This window comes from Nycticebus coucang, chromosome 1, assembly GCF_027406575.1.
Source record: "Nycticebus coucang isolate mNycCou1 chromosome 1, mNycCou1.pri, whole genome shotgun sequence".
In the NCBI taxonomy this organism is placed as follows: domain Eukaryota; kingdom Metazoa; phylum Chordata; class Mammalia; order Primates; family Lorisidae; genus Nycticebus; species Nycticebus coucang.
Genome location: NC_069780.1, coordinates 38,012,286 through 38,026,406, shown reverse-complemented (window position 1 = coordinate 38,026,406; position 14,121 = coordinate 38,012,286).

Here is a 14,121-nt window from a genome sequence, read left to right as displayed (position 1 = left end):
GGCAAATTTCAACAATACAAAAACCACAATTACTTTTGCACTGAACTACTTCAAAGTCATAGCCAAGAGAAAAAGACATCTGAGAACATCAATAATGGAGTGGATCAGTATATGATTATTTATTTATTCATGTAGGCAATAAATAATTGGATATCCACTAGATTCCAACTCCAGGCATTGAGGATAATATGTGAAAAAGATAGACAAGGACCTTTGCATTCATGAAGCTTCATTTCTAGTAGAGCAGAGAGGTAACGAAAAAGTAAACGAATCAATAAACAAGGCAATTCTGACTCTCAGGGTGTGCTATGAGGCAATAAAACATTGGTGATGAGAAAGTGAATTTCAGAGAGGTGGAGCTGCTGTGGCCTAAGGCAGGCTTCCAATCATGGTGCTATTGCCCTTTGGGGCCAGGTGAGTCTCTATATATGTGGGGGGCTGGGGAGACTTGTCCTGTGCACTGAAGGATGTTCACCAGCATCCGGAGCTTCTGCCCATTAGATCCTCTAGCAAAACCCTTCCTTCCCAAATGTGACAAAAAGAATTGGCTCCTGACATTGCTCAATATTCTTCAGGGGGCAATGCCACCCCTAGCTGAGAACCAATGGTTTAAAGGACCATGGCAGTCTTCTCTGAAACGCTGACATCCGATGTGAAGCCAAATGACATGAAAAGATTAGCTATGGCAAATATGGGGGCAAAGCATCTGAGATAGATGCAAAGGGATGGATAAGGGAAAACACCGAAAGCGGGAAAAGGCTCTGTGTATGAGGGATCGGAGAGAAGGCAGGGGCGGCTGAAGCCCAAGAAGTGCGGTGACAGTGGCAGAAGAGGGTACCAGATAAGCAGGCAACTTCGTATCGTGGCAGTCCTATCTATCTAGGTCTGCGGTCCCCAACCACTGGGCTAAGGACCAGTACCAGGTCTGTGGCCCTTTAGGAAACAAGCAGCACAGCATCACTGCCTTAGCACCGACTCTTGTTGCATCATCGCCCCACCTGCCCTGTCTGTGGAAAAACTGTCTTCCGTGAAACTGGTCCACGGTGTCCAAAAGTTTAGGGACTGCTGCTATAAGCAATTGAGTCATGTTAGACATTTTAGTCTATCAGAAAAAAAAAATGGGGGCAAGGAGAATTTTTTTTATTCTAAATAGATCATTAAAAGATGTATTTTTCCGTTCTTTTAAAATAGGTTAGAATTTATCACAATTACTATTTATCTTGGAGGAAACTACTGACTTCTTTATGTTCTGTATAGTCAATCATTCCTTCACTTTCCAAATATTGAGTGACCAGGATAAGGCAGATACTATTTTAGGCATTTGGAGCTCATCATTAAACAAAAGAAAGATCCTACCCTATTATAATTGAAGGAGACAGACAAATAATAGATACAATGAAAACTAGGTATATGGCATAGCAGAAGACAACCACTACGTACCAACAATAATAAAGCAGGATTAAAGGGATTGAAATTGTGATGGGGACACATAACACCATATGCACTGTAAGTCTGGAAAAATAAAAGTTTAACAAATATTTTGTATGACAAATTATAACAAAATAGTGAGTGTGGTATAACAAATACATACTTCTTACAACTAACCTTTATTAAATGACCATTCAACTATTAAGATGGAAAAAGGTTAAAATTCTGTCAAGACAAGGCTGAGATCAATGTATTCATTTCCTACGGTGCTATAAGAAATTTTTACAAACATGGTGGCTTAAAACAAGAGAAATTTATCCTCTCACTGTTCTGGAAGCCAGAAGTCTGAATTAGTTTCACCGACTGACATGGAGGTGTCAGTAAGGCCACACTCCCTCTGGAGGCTCCGGAGGGGAATCTGCTTCCCAGGGAGTGCTGTGTCCCTTCAACTTCCACCTCAGTCCTTGCCTTGCCTTCTTTTCTGTGTGTCCCGAGTCCCTCTGCCCTTCTCATGAGGGTATGTGTGATTACATTTAGGACTCACTAAGAAAATCTAGGATAATCTCTTCATCGCAAAATTCTTAATTAATAACATCTGCAAAGACCCTTTTTCCAAAAAGGTAACATTTACAGGTTCTAGGAACCAAGACATAACTAAAACCATTTTGGGTTGATCTTGTTTTTTTTTTTTTTGCCTACCACAAAGAACAATGTTCTCTTCCCTATAGAGAGGGAAATGGGGAACTAAATTCAAGCATTTGGGGGAAAATCCTATTCTCATATAAGTATTTCAGCTCATCACCAAACAAGCAGCATCATGCTGATCTGAATTTCAGGTATTTCTTATCCTATTAAAATGAATGGAAAGCAGTAAATAAAAGTAAGTGACAATGTATTGCACCGTCCCTGACCTTAATAGGTTTAATTGTTGTTGATTTGAAAAGAAACTACTATAGGTTCCAGGTATGGGTTTTATTTTTTTTTTAATTGAAAGGAAAATATGCCAACAAAATTGTTTTATTACTATCAAAAATTCTATGCATTTCAGTGGTCATATAATTGGGTATCAATTTCAACTTCTCAATACAAATCAATACTAAAAGACAAGTCTTAGGAAACTCCATTTTTTTTATACCAGTACTGTATGTTTGCTAAGAAAGCCTGCTCCTTCTCCCCACTCACACACTAAAATTCACATGACACGCTCCTCTTAGGATTGAGAAGTCACATGAGAACATCACTCCCACCCTATCATCAGATAATATATAGAATTATAACTCTTCTTGAGCCTGTCAGAGAGCTGAAGTCACAGAGTCACAAAACAAACCAAGTGAACCAAATTCCAAAGAGTGATAAGCCCCTTTGAAAAGAAATAGGATACATAAACTGGTCCCTCTTTGGAAAACTAAGGAAGAATCTGCCAATGTAAAAGAAAGTGAGAAGAAAATTGCCAAAATTGTACAAATTCTCAAAGGTCAAGTGTGTGCCAGAAGGACAATTTTGACTGCTTGGGAGATCCAGACCCAAGAGGAGTCCACGTTCACTCTTTGGCTTTTTTTTTCTTTCAGCCTCAACCAGTTACTTACGAGAAAAGTTACAACATCACAAGAGATACGAGGCAGTCCCCTCTTCCCTCTTGGGAAAGCAGAGGAATAAAACACTGCCTGCGTCTCAGATCCTTCTCACATATAAAACAAAAGCCTGAGCCTCTGGGAGAGAAGCAGGAAAGTCTCCCACCCAGGTGAAGATCCACTGCTTCTGGGGAGGGTAGAAGCAAAAGCCACCCACTGTTGGGAGAGGACAGGAAACTATACACCTCCACTCCCATGCAAAGCCACAAGCTCCTGAGAAGGAAATAGCAGGAAAATTCATCTGCCCCTGGGGGAGAGAAGCAGCAGAAAATACATTCAAGTACACTAATAAATAAAAGGTGGAGACTTTCTAACGCTGAAGAAAAAGCTGGCCTCTCTCCCATCCACAACCTCTGACACATACAAAGGATGGCTATCATGTAAGGAAGAGGAAGGATTGGTGACAAAGCCCTCATCACAGAAGACCAAGAACATAAGGCCTAACTAACTAAGGCTGAAGCTGAAACAGAGCAAAGGAAATTCCTCCACCCCCGCACTCCCACCATAAACCTTGGACCCAGCAATAAGCAACTGAAAGAGGAGAGAGAGCATAGAGATACTCTGTGTCTGCACAGATATTCAGTGTCTGCTGAAAGTTGACAGTGGGACGAGGACTGAGAAAAACCTCCCTGCACTTCAGATCCCATAGTAAGCACAAGGTGACAGCACAGACCTAGAGGAATCTGCAGCCTGACATGTACCAAGGTAACTTTAGCAACAACAAAAACTAAATCCAACTCAGCTGCTGGCTAGATCCATTCAACCTTCCCACACTACCAACCTGACAAAAGAGGAGAGATCACCACCTCCAGGAGTAAATTCTATTTACCTCAGCCTCTACTATTCTTTAAGGGGGAAACAATCCTCACAGCTGACAACAAATTACAAGACAAAAAAATTGTTAAATGTTAGCAGAAGGAAAGCAATAAAGATCAAACGTAAATAAATAAAATAGAGACTTGAGAAGCAACACAAAAAGTCAATGAAACTAAGGGCTGGGTTTCTTTTGAAAAGATACACAAAATAAGCAAAGATTTCACTAGTCTAACCAAGAGACAAAGAAATAAAATTCACATAAATAAAAGTAGAAATAGGGCAGCGCCTGTGGCTCAGTCAGTAAGGTGCCGGCCCCATATACCGAGGGTGGCGGGTTCAAACCCGGCCCCGGCCAAACTGCAACCAAAAAATAGCCGGGCGTTGTGGCGGGCGCCTGTAGTCCCAGCTACTCGGGAGGCTGAGGCAAGAGAATCGCTTAAGCCCAGAAGCCCAGGAGTTGGAGGTTGCTGTGAGCTGTGTGACGCCACGGCACTCTACCGAGGGCCATAAAGTGAGACTCTGTCTCTACAAAGAAAAAAAAAATAAATAAAATAAAAGTAGAAATAAGAGACATTACAACTGACACCACAGAAATAAAAAGTACCAAAGAGACTATTATGAACAATTATGTGCCAAAATTTAGATATCCTAGAAAAAAAGAATAAATATCTAAACATATGCAATACACCAAAACCAAATCATGAATAAGAAGAAAAGACAAAAAGAACAATGACCAGAGAGATCAAAACGATAATAAAATGTCTCTCATCAAAAAACAAAAAAAAAAAGAAAAGAAAAAACCTCAGGACCTGATGGTTTCACTATTGAATTCTGCCAAACTTTAAAGCAGAACTAACACTAATTGTCCACAAACTATTCCAAAAAGTTGAACAGGACAAAATACTTTTAAACTCTTTTTATGAGGCCAGCATTACCCTAATGCTAAAGCATAACAAAAACATCACAAGAAAAGGCAACAACAGGCCAATATCCTAGATAAACATAAATGCAAAACTTTTCAACACCATACAAGCAAACTGAATTCGTCAACATAATAATAGGATTGCTCACCATGATCAAGTGGAATTTATCCCTGGGATGTAAATATGGTTTGATAGATACAAGTCAATAAATGTGATACACCATGGTGTATATGAAAAGTGTATATGATCATCTCACTAGATGCAGAAAAATATTTGACAAAATTTAATATCCTTTCATGATAAAAATTCTCAAGAAATTAGTTATAGAAGGACGTGCCTCAACACAATAAAGGTCATATTTGCCAGTTGAGTATAATGTTAGCTGTGGGTCACAACAAACCCACAGCTAACATCATAGTCAACTGGAAAATTTTTTAATTTTTTTGTTTAAGATCCAGAACAAGAGAGGATGCCCACTCTTGCCACTTCTATTCGATACAGGAGTGAAGTTCCTAGCCAGTGCAATTAGGCAGGATAAATAAATAAAGGAAATCCAAATAAAAAAGGGAGAATTTAAATTGCCTGTTTTCAGATAACACAATCTTATATTTTAAAAACCCTAAAGATTCCACAAGAAAACTATTATGGCTGATAAACAAATTCAATAAAATTGTAGGATACAAAAAACAAGATGTAAAAATTAGTGGCATTTCTCCACACTAGCAACAAACTTTCCAAAAGAAAAAGAAAAAAATCAAGAGAACAATTTCATTTACAGTGGCTACGAAAAAAAAAAATGCTTAGTGATGAATTTAAAAAAGAGGTAAAAGACCTGTACACTGAAAACTATAAAACGTTAATGAAAGAAATTGAATAAGTAATAAATAAGTAGAAAGATATCCCATGTTCATGGATTGTTAAAATGTTCAATATTGTTCAATATTGTTAAAATGTCCATACTATCCAAAGTGATCTAAAGATTCAATGCAATCCCTATCAAAATTTATAATCATAGAGGGAAAGTCTAAAATTATATATAACCACATAGACTTCATTAGCCAAATCATGATCAAAAAGAACAAAGCTGGAAGCATCACAGCTGTTTTAGTAATTAAAACAGAATGGTACCAACATAAAAATAGCCATGTTTTGAAGAATAAAACATGATAGAGAATCCAGAAAGAACCCATATGTCTATAGTCAGAGACAAAGATGTCAAAAAATACAGTAAGGAAAGTGTTTAATTTGTATAAGTAGATTCCAAGAAAGAATAAAAAACAGGGCAGAAAAAGTATTTTAGAAAATACAATTTCCAAAACTGACCCAAAAAAAAAAAAAATGCAATACACTCAGAGAACCTTAAGCAGGATAATAAAGTTAACAAATAAAATAAAATAAATAAAAAATCAGAGTTAACTTGCAAAAAACAATCAAAAATATAGAGAAAATCTTGAAAGCAGCCAGAGGAAAAACTCAACTTTACATACAGAAAAACAAGTAAAAGTTATAGCAGACTTCTTGTCAGAAAATACATGCACAAGGCAGAAAGCAATGAAGCAACACTTTTAAGTACTGAAAAATGAAAAACTGTAAATCCAGAATTTTATATATTCTGTGAGGCTATCCTTGAAATAAAGTTTTTTTTTTCAGACAAACAAAAGCAGGTAGTATCCATTGCCAAAATGCCTGCACCACAAAAAATATAAAATGAAGTTCTTCAAGCAGAAAAAATACGATCAAACCAGATGAAAATCTCTGCCTACACAAAGAAATAAACCAAAACAGGGAGAATTAGGAAAACTATGGAAAAAAATTTAAATTATTTTAAAAGATAACTAACCAAAATATTATAAAAAGCAATAGCAATGTATTCTAGAACTTATAATATGAGTAGAAGTAAAATTTATGAAAATAGATCAAAGAATAGGAAGGAGAAAATAAAAGTACATTGTTATGAGATTCTTATACTACACATTAAGTAGGGCAACATTATTTAAAGGAACACTCTGCTTGGTAAGAAATGTGTATGGTAAACCCTAGAGAAAGCAGTGAAAAAAAACAGAAATATAAATACTATAAGCTGATAGTTATGTTAAAGTTAAGCTATAAACACAGTCAATATAAAAGAAAACCGAAAAAGAAACAGATAAAAGAACACAAAGAGCCGGAGACTGTCATAGTACATTGGATTTTAAGAAGCTAGACCAAAATATAAGCCATTTTATACAGTGTTGGAGGGGGCTAGAAATTAGTACAACCTCTATGGAAAACAGTACAGATACTCTTCAAAGAAATAAATGTTGACTTACCATTTGATCCAGCAATGCCACTACTGAGTTTCTACCCAAAGAAAAGAAGTCAATTTATCAAAAAGACATCTGCATTCAGATGTTTATTGAGCACAATTCACAACTGAAAAGATGTGCAACCAACCAACCTACATGCCCATCAGTTCATGAGGGCATTAAGAAAATGTGGTACAGATACACCCTGAAGTAATGGTATATAAGGTTATAAAAAGTAATGAAATAGTATCTTTTGTAGCAACTTGGATGGAATTGAAGACTATTATCCTAAGTGAAGTGTCTCAGGAATGGAAAAACAAGTGTACTCTCTAATAATTAGGTGCTAATAGATGGCACACAAGGGCACATAGAAATGTAAAGGTCACAGGAAATCAAGGGGAGGAGGAGAAGAGGAAGGGCAAAAATCTACCTAACGAGTACAATGAACACTATTTGGGTGATGGGCATACTAAAAGCCTGACTAAAACACTTAGTTTTTTTGAGACAGAGTCTCACTCTGTCCCTCTGCGTAAAGTGCCATGGTGTCATCATAGCTCACAGCAACCTCAAGCTCTTAGTCTCAAGTGATCCTCTTGCATCAGTCTCCCAAGTAGCTGGGACTACAGGTGCCCACCACAATGCTAGGCTAATTTTTTATTTTTAGTGGAGATAAGGTCTCACTCTTACTCATGCAGGTCTTGAACTCCTGAGCTCAAGCAATCCACCTGCCTTGGCCTCCCAGAGTGCTAGGATTACAGGCATGAGCCACTGCACCGGCCTCTGACTTAAGGTATTGTAAGATACATTATAAAAGGTATCCATGCAACAAAAACACTTGTACCTCCTTACTATTTTGAAAATAGAAAAAAAAAACAAAAAAACAACGCAGTAGGTGGGAAGGTAAGGGAGGTTCGAAAATTGGTACAAAATTACAGTTAGAAAGAAGAAAATAGTGCTGGGGTTCTATTGCAGAGTATGGTGACTAAAGGTAATAGTATGTATGTGTATTGCATATCCCAAAATAGCTAGATGAGAGGATTTCGAATGTTCTCACCCCAAGGAAAAGATAAATGTTTAAGATGATAAATAAATTAATTACACGGATTTGTTTATAACACAAAGTATACAGGTATTGAAACAACATATTATATCCCCTAAATATGTACAATGATTGCGTCAATTAACAATAAAAAACTTTAAAACGAAAAAATACAAAACAGAAAATAAAAGAATAGAAAAAGCTGTGCAAATATTAATCAAAAGATGATTGGAATGGTTATACCAATAAAGACAAAGTAGATTCTAGTACAAGGACTATTACCAGGACAAAGGGGACAATTTAAAAATGAAAAAAGATCAAAATTTATCAAGAAAACATAGAAATACTAAATATGTAGACACGTACTAACAAAGTTTTAAAATACACAGGCAAAACTGATAGAACTGAAAGAAGAAATAGAAAAATCCACAAGCACGGTTTGAGATATCAAAAATCCTTTCTCAGTAAGTGACAAAATAAACACACAAAAAATCAGTAAGAATATAAAAGATTTGAACAACACTATCAACCAACTCTGTTCAACAACCATAGAATACACATTTTTTTAAACTACAATATATTATATGCTGGGTCATAAAACAAATCTCAACAAATTTAAAAGAACTGGTATTTATACAGAGTATGGCCTCTGGACCAAAGAAAATTAACCAGAAATGAATATTAGAAAAATACCTTGAAAATCTCTAATACTTGAAAATTAACACAATTCTAAGTAATAAAAAAAAAAAAAATCACAAAAGAGACTAGTATTTTGAACTGAAGGAAAATAAAAACTAAACCTAACAAAACTGTAGTACACCTCTAAAGCAGTACTTGGAAGAATATTTATAGCATTAAATGATTATAATAGAAAATAAGAGATACATATGTGAAATCTAACCTTTCTCCTTAAGAAAAGAAAAAGAACAAATTAAATCCAAAGTAGTCAGAAAGGGGAGAGAATAAAGATCTGAATAAAAAGCAATAAATAGGGCGGCGCCTGTGGCTCAGTTGGTAAGGCGCCGGCCCCATATACCTAGGGTGGCGGGTTCAAACCCGGCCCTGGAAGAAAAAAAAAAAAAAAAAAGCAATAAATAGAAAAAAGAAAAACAATGGTAAAAAAAACTATCTTAAACTCAAAATTATTGCCATAAAAAGATAGTAAAATATCCATTTCCTTTATTAGATATTGACAACCTCTATGTAGCCAAATTGATCAAGAAAAAGGAAAGAAGATTACACTTTTATGTGGAATCTAAAAAAATCTGGACTCATAGATGCAGAGAGCAGAATGGTGGTCTGGGTGGGGAAGGGTGGGAACAGGGTGGGGGAAATGTTGGTCAAGGGACACAAAGACAGGAAAGATACGATCAAGAGATCTATTATATACCACGGAGGTTATAGTTAATAATAATATGTTGCATTCTTAAAAATTGCTGAGACAATAGATAAGTGTTTTCACTACACAAAATGAGGAATATATGTAGTAATAACATGTTAATTAGCTCACAGTGTATACATCTCTCAAAACATCATGTTGTATGCAATAGTATATATAATCAATTAAAAATAATGTTTAAATATTTTTAAAATTAATTATGCCTTTATGTTTTCATATGAATTACATTCAAGCTAGATAACCTTCTTTGTGAAGAACTGTTTTTATAAAGTAAGTTTGGAAGCTAACACAAATACTTTCCCTTCTTAAAAAAAGAAAAATCATCATGAATCACCAAAAAAGTGGAAACAAAAGCTAAACATTCTTTTTGTTCTTGTCTTGATCATTTCTTACTGTCCACAAAAACAAAGGCAAAAAAGACAGGCAAGGATTGTCCAGCATTATAAGATTTTTCATTAGACAAAAAGTTTTTTATTTCACTGCACACTCAAAGGTAAGCACTTTGGCTATTGCTCTACCCAAGAAAAACTAAAAACTTATTCCCTCTGTTGCCCATAGAACAGAATATTAAGACATTATTATGATCCATCAATTCAGTTTTCATGACACACCAAATACATGGTTGGAATACATTCTACTAGAAAATTTTAAATTGCTCTGCTACGTATTATCTTTACATTTACATTTAGCAGAAGGGTATTTTCTCTTAAATATCACTTAAGATCACTCAATTACGAGAGGAGAAGGGGAGAGCCCTTTAGTAATAGTATTGTTGAATATTGGAATGAAAATCCCTGAGCTCCTTGTCTTATGAAATAAGTCTTTTTGTGTGCATAAAATATAGTTCAACATTAAGCATTTTCTACAAAATGGGGGACAAATCCCAGCATAATCTTCATACGAAGTTATTTTAGGTGCCTAATGCCCGTAAAATTATGGTTGTACCTTGTCCTAAACTTGAGGGTCTTTCAACATTTTCATCATAAACCCCGTTTTTCAGGGGCTTATAATACAACTATAGAAATTTGCTTCAGGATGAAACCTGGTATACCCAATTTCAGCATGATGATCTAGTTATAACCAGTTGAAATAAAGACCAAAAAGTTTGCATTATATCTCTCTCATTTGGCTATCTGTATTTTTAAGTTGAAAGAAACACTTTCAGGCATTTCCACTAGTTCTTCACTTTTCAAAAATCTTCCTCATTTTAGAAATATAGCAAAAAGGATAAAGAGAAAATTTAATGAGTAATTAGTGTCTCAAGAGAAGGATAAAGAGGTGCTGAATCTCTCACAGGCAACTCACCCTCCAAAATCCAGGTAAGGTCAGTAGATATTGAAACTCATTACAACATAATGACATTTATTTTCAACAAAGAGCTTTTATTGAATGAGAACAGAATACCTAATCAAGGTCTACAACATAGAAAGTCATCAGAAAATTTAACCATAAATGTTCACTGGACAATGAAGTAATATTTAGATTTCAAAAATGTAAAAACAAAACACTATTTACTCTGAAATAACAGCAGTAGCTTATATTCCAAATGCTTACCTGTTTCCTGGCATATATAGGAAATTATCTTCCCCTAATGAGATTTATTATATCAGAGAATACAAAGATATTTAAATGCAGATGCTATGACTTAAGCAAACTGGAGCTTTCAGAAATTTGTTGTTATACAGGCAGTCCCCAGGTTACAAATGACATAAATTCTGTAGGCTAGTTCTGAAGTTGAATTTCTGGTAAGTTGGAACAGGTGTATTTACCTATTACCTGTAATGACTTTGATATGTCAGTGCAAGTCGAGTATCAATGTTTGTAACTCAAGGACCACGGGTAATATTAAGTCCTGGAGAAGGGGTGCAGAAAAAGATGTTTTAGCAAACAGAGTTGATATATTTCCCTAGCACCTAAATAACTATTTGACAAGGTGCCGGATGAAAATGTAGTGATTGTTGGCTTTGGTGATTCCTTTTAAACACAGACATAATCCTTCAGAGCAATGATCTGACTCTTCCTTTACATACAGCCCAGTGTCTCTCATCTTTCGCACGCTCCACCTTTGTTGATGCCATCTTAGCACCACCTAAAGTGGATTTAAGGGGGTCCTTTCAGGCCTGGCAAGGAGCAGGGACTCAAAACCATTCCCCACTGCCTTTGCACTTCTCCCTTGCTTCCCTGTCAAGTGCATCATGCCCTATAACAGGTCTTCCTGCTCTATATGCAATCCATTTTTGTTTGGCTTCCATAGTGAATTGGAGCCAGACCGACCGGATTAAGGTCAAGATACAGGAAATCAGGCTTGAGAGCTAAGGTTTATAAACTGAAAGGTAGCATTCATTTATTGAAAGGTACTAAAATGAAAATCATTCTAATTCTAAAATCATTTAATCTCCACTCTACTACAAGCCACCTGGTTAACCTGAGTCTGAGTTTTCTTTCCTTGAAAAAATAAAAAGATCGCATCAAAAATTTTTTAAATCCAAGCGGCACCTGTGGCTCGAAGGAGTAGGGCACTGGCCCCATATACCGGAGGTGGTGGGTTCAAACCCAGCCCCGGCCAAAAACTGCAAAAAAAAAAAAAAAAAATTTAAATCCCTTCTAGCTCTAAAGTTGTGAAATTCTTCTAGAAATAAATAGTCCAGCTGGTTTTTCTCTCCCCCAAAGCAACTTAATGTCCTGACTACACATAGGATGATGCATTATAAAAATCAGACTTGCTACTGAAATTTCATGTTTTACTAATTCATGCACACTAAGACATAGAAGACCACCTTCACCATAATAGGCACCTGACCATTTGACCATTGCCTTGGCTGGGTGGCAAATCTGTAGGAGAAAATAAGGACCAAGGGCAATGTTGAAACCCTTCATCCTTACAGATTTGAAACTAACCCATTGGAAAATCCAGTGGCTTTTGTGGGTTAGCTGTGCATGTGAAATGGCAGCTTGTTAAGAACTTAAACCAATATTCATAATTTGATGTCATCCAGATTTCTTTTCTTTCTTACAAAGAAAGGCTACAAAGATGAGAAAAGGGAGTCATAGAATCTATGTGAGTTTGAATTAATCTTTAGCTCATTGTGAAAGTGTACAAAAAATTTCCAAGTGCCAGAACCTGGGGGGGCTGTCTAAAGGAATTTGACCAATTGGCTTATCCCAATAGCTATTCAACTAGGGTGTGGTAGAAATCAAGATATAATGAAAAACATGTAGGCCTTTTTTACCAGGTTACTTTCAGAACCAGGTCACACAGTACCACCATCAGAATTCCTGTCCTTTCTTTGTCAGTGAGAGCTACTGTAGTCATTTTGAGAATCTACGGCTCTGCCTCTGTTGAATTACTGACATAGAGTGGGAATGCCTCTTGCATACGAGGGAGAAAGGATATGCCCTAATCTCCTCGGGATATCCTTAAAATTTACTGCAATAATTCCACATATGAATATGAAAGTAAGAACACCATAGCAAAATGTAAGGCTCGGATATTTCCAGGAGGTGGAGGCCTCAGCTACCCAGTGGAAGTCCACTTGGAAGACGTGGCAACCTGAGCAGAGGTCCCAGGCGACTACGGGCCTCTAAAGTACATGGCAAGTCCTTCTTCATAAAACGGCTTTAAGGGCAGAGGGTGTAATTTCAACTTCGAATCACAATATAGTACTGAACACACCGTAAGTATTTGCAACAGAGGGAATTTAATGCAAGGAATTGGTTCTACAGGTGATGGAATTGCTGAGAAGTCAGACTGAGGAAAGTGAAGTAACTCAGAAATGAGCAAGAGGAAGCCACTCCCACACCAAAGCAGTGAGGGGGAGGCAGTGTTATCAGAACCCAGGGAAAGCTGTCACCCAACAGCAGGTAAAATCGCTGCGTTCTGTCCAGCAGGAGCTGGGCTCACAGAAGCCGTGCAGTCACCTGATATAGACAGAGCAGAAAACAGTTTTTCCCTTCTGCCTGTCCTTCAGACCCTTGCCATTGACTCCTATTGCCCAAACCCCGGAGGAGAAGGTTGTGTGGAGCACAGTGCTGGGGTCGGCTTCCCTGAGGCACAGGTCACAGCTGAGGGAAGGCAAGGGATAGATCTGCCAGCAAAGGAGCCAAGGATCAGAAGGGGTATTTTCATCTCTGCAAGCAATAAGCATACATTAAGCACCTGCTGTGTGCCAGGGAGTCATCACTAATAACCATTGCTATGTAACTAACGCGGCAAGCCTCAGAGAAGTTCAGATGCCGTGAAAGAGATCTGAAAGCACAAAATGACAGTCCTACATGTGAGAAGTGCCTGGATCCATAAGAACTGCTAGAAGGGAGTGGTAGTCTGGGAAAGCTCCTTTTCCAGATACTAAAGTATCCTCCTTTAGTTCCCTCGGGAAAAATGTGAAGACGGGGTATTCCAACTTGAAAACACAGAGACTATTCTTATCACAGAATTTCTTCTCTTAAGAACCCTAAAAAGGTCCCAAAGAAATTATTATTGCTCTTTTTATTTCTTGTTCCACATGATCAAATGACTTCTGTCATCCTTGAGGGATTTCGACTGTCTTGTGGAAAATGATGTCTGGGATAACCCAACCAAAATGAACACTGCGGTCAGGAG